Source organism: Meriones unguiculatus (genome assembly GCF_030254825.1).
Source record: "Meriones unguiculatus strain TT.TT164.6M chromosome Y unlocalized genomic scaffold, Bangor_MerUng_6.1 ChrY_unordered_Scaffold_25, whole genome shotgun sequence".
NCBI lineage: Eukaryota > Metazoa > Chordata > Mammalia > Rodentia > Muridae > Meriones > Meriones unguiculatus.
The window spans coordinates 9,025,370-9,029,035 of record NW_026843710.1 but is presented as its reverse complement, the minus strand read 5'-3'; positions in this window follow the sequence as shown (position 1 = coordinate 9,029,035).

Here is a 3,666-nt window from a genome sequence, read left to right as displayed (position 1 = left end):
ACCTTCACATTCTTATTAACATATTAGGCTGGCAGTGTCTAGGGTTCCCTGAGGTATTGAGTCTTTAAGAGCAGGAAAAGTGATGCAAACCACAAAATTCCTGGGGATTGTTAGCTGAAACAGAAAAAAAAAAAAAAAAAAAAAAAAAAAGATCCGTGTACATAAAAGTAGGACTAAGGGGCAATAAACTCTTTGACAGCTTGTGATGTTCCACACTATTGTTGCCAACTGAATTAGTTGGATTTGCAACTCTGTCCTATTCTGTAGTCAGTAAGCAACCCTCTTGACCCAGGGGTTTGAAGTTAAAACTGGGTCTTCAGGACAGAAAAATGGGTCCATGTTTTATGTATAGGACAGAAGAGCAGCTGTGTTTCCTCCAGTAAACCCTCTAAACATAGTGTTAGTGTCATGATTGCTTGTTGAGAGGTGCCACCTGAGTTAACGGGGTCTAAGGTAGCTGGGTAAACACTAGTTTATGGCTAGGATTCTCTGCTACGTAATGAGTTCCTGGAAAGCATGCCTTACAAAGCCAACTCTGCACTCCTTGAGAGAAATATTTTTTCCATATTAAAAATTATTATAAAAGTTGTCAATATATTTTTTTGATTATATAGGAAATTCATATATACTACTTTTCCATTTCTCCCAGGTTCATATTCTTTCCCATGTGTCACAGTAATTTTTTTTCTTTAAAATGGATCAATTCAAGTATGTGTTTTTTATCTACTCATTGGAATATGATCAGAGTCTTAGTGCAATGTCCCTTAAAGAAACCTGAGTTCATCCTTGCCACACCCTGGGACCACCCTGAAGAAGAAGCCATTAGTACAGAAGAGCTCTATACTTCATCCCCTTGACCAAAGTTTTTCTTATGTATTTATTTATTACAATTTGTTCACATTGTACTCCTTCTGTTCCCCCTTCCTCTTCTCCTTCCAACCAACTTACCCTTCTTCTTCTACTCCTAGGACATTTCTAGAGTTCCCTGATAGGAAAAGTCCTCCTCTCCCTTGTATCTGACCCTAGCTAATCAGGTCTCAACATGTCTGGTTATATCATGTTTCTCTTAAGCCTTATTTACAGAGCATTGTTCTCCTTGTGTCCTCAATTGCTTTTAATTATGACACTCTTCCTGCCTCCTCTCCTGCAGACTTCTCAGATCTCTGAGGGAAGGGAGAATTTGATAGGGAAATCCCATTCATTGCTGGGTGTTTTAATGTCTCTTTCTGAATAATATTGGACTGTGGGTGTCTGTATGCAATCTTATTTGATGCAGAAGGAATCATCTCTGTGGATACAAGACCATGATACTGATCTATCAGTTGAGGCTAGAGAGCAACATATTTTAATAACAACAGCCTGGGTGGCTTGAAAATTTTCATAATATACCTGGCACGACAACTCAATTCATTGCCACACAATCCCCCTAGTTTAAGACTGGTTTGGTCACAAGAGGTAGCCTATTGGAATTTTATTCAGTACCATTTGGAGACCTCCTAAACAGTGAATACATAACATATTTCTCTTTCTACATTTATTTACTTCACCCAGGATGATTTTTCCTGGTTCTATCAATTTGCCTGAAAATATCATGATGTTATTTTCGTAGCAAAATAATACTTCCTTATGGAAATATTCCACATTTTCCCAAAAGGAGATTGTCAGTCCTGTTCTTTAGAACTTGGAAGTTGTTGGGACTTAAATCTTTGTATTGAATGACAAACTATTGATTTACTATGTTCATTTAGCATAGATGTCCCTCCATCATCTTCTGCCTCATGGTGATTTTTATTGCAATGTCCCTCTGAATCTCAACTATTTACATGTTGACTCCCCAGTGAAGAAATGTGTGGCAAGGGTTAGGAATAATGGCTTTGTTAGATAATATATTTCGATTAGAGTTATAATATAGGATGGTGTCCTTTGAAGTTGATATGCCAGTGAAAGTGACCAGACAGAATGGAGTCTCTGTCTCTGGGTCTCTATCATTTTACATCTTTTTTTCTGTTGGTCTCAATCTCTCTATTTCTGAATCTGTCTATGTCTTTCTCTGTCTCTGTCTGTCTCCCTCTCTCTGCCTGCTTCTTGTGGTTCATTATGAAAAGCCATTAGTTCTGCTGAAGGACAACAACAAAATGACTGCTTGCTGACGTGACATCATGGATGGTCTCTGCAACGATATAAGCAAGGTTCCAATTAAATTATTTTTGTTCAAAGAATTGCCTTGTTCAGGAAGAATTTTCAAAGTAAGTAATTCACTGACTGAGGACATATGTGTGCATTATCAAATACTAATGTAATCTGTGATAAGGTGAAACTAACAGGTCAAAGACACGTGAGTTTTTAATGATCACTTGAAGACATACATGACATTTTTCCAAAAATAAGAGTTTGGACACAGGATCTTTCCTCTGAGTTTTGTGCTTTCTTTTTTTTTAATTTTTTTAATTATACTTTATTCTCTTTGTATCACCCCATAAAACCCCTTCCTCCTCCCATCCCAATTCCATCCTCCCTCCCTAAATTCATGCATGCCCCTCCCCAAGTCCACTGATAATGGAGGTCTTCCTCTCCTTCCTTCTGATCTTAGCCTATGAGATCATATCAGAGTGGCTGTATTGTCATCTTCTGTGGCCTGGGTAAGGCTGCTCCCTCCTCAGGGGGAGGTGGTCAAAGAGCAGGCCAATCAGATTATGTCAGATGCACTCTCTCTTCCCATTAATATGGAGGCTACTTTGACACTGAACGGACATGCGCTACATCTGTGCAGGGGTTCTAGGTTATCTCCATGCATGGTTCTTGGTTAGAGTATGACACTTGGTGAAGACCCCTGTGTTCAATTTTCTGGTTCTCTTACTCTCCTTGTAGAGTTTCTGCCCTCTCCAGATCTTACTATTTCCCACTTCTTACTTAAGATTCTAAGCACTCTGCCCAACAGTTTGTCATAAGTCTCGGGGTCTGCTTTGATAGTCTGAAGGGCAGAGCCTTTCAGAGGCCCTCTGTGGCAGGTTACTAACTTGTTTCCTGTTTTCGACTTCTTCTTCTGATGTCCATCCTTTTTGCCTTTCTGAATGGGATTGAACATTTTTGTCAGGGTCCTCTCCCTAGATTAGTTTCTTTAGATGCACAATTTAGTAGGTTTATCCTATATTATATTTCTATATGAGTGATTATATACCATGTGCGTCTTTCTGCTTCTGGGACAGCTCACTCAGGATTATCCTTTCCAGGTCCCACCATTTACCTGAAAATTTCATAATTTCCTTATCTTTGATTGCTGAGTAATATTCCATTGGGTAGATGTACCACAATTTTTGCATCCATTCCTCAGTTGAGGGGCATCTGGGTGGTTTCCAGAAAGGGGAGGAGGTCCTCCCCTATTAGTGGACTTGGAACGGGGCAGGGAGGAGATGAGGGAGGGAGGGTGGGATTGGGGAGGGAATGAGGGATACAGCTTGGATACAGAATTAACAAAATGTAACTAATGAGAAAAATAAAATTATGGAAAAAATAAAGCTGCTATAAACATGGTTGATCAAATGTCATTATTGTGTACTTGAACCTCTTTTGTATATATGCCTAGGAGTGGAATGGCTGGATCTTGAGGAAGCGCTATTCCTAGTTGTCTGAGAAAGTTCCAGATTGATTTCCAGTATAACAGAGGGC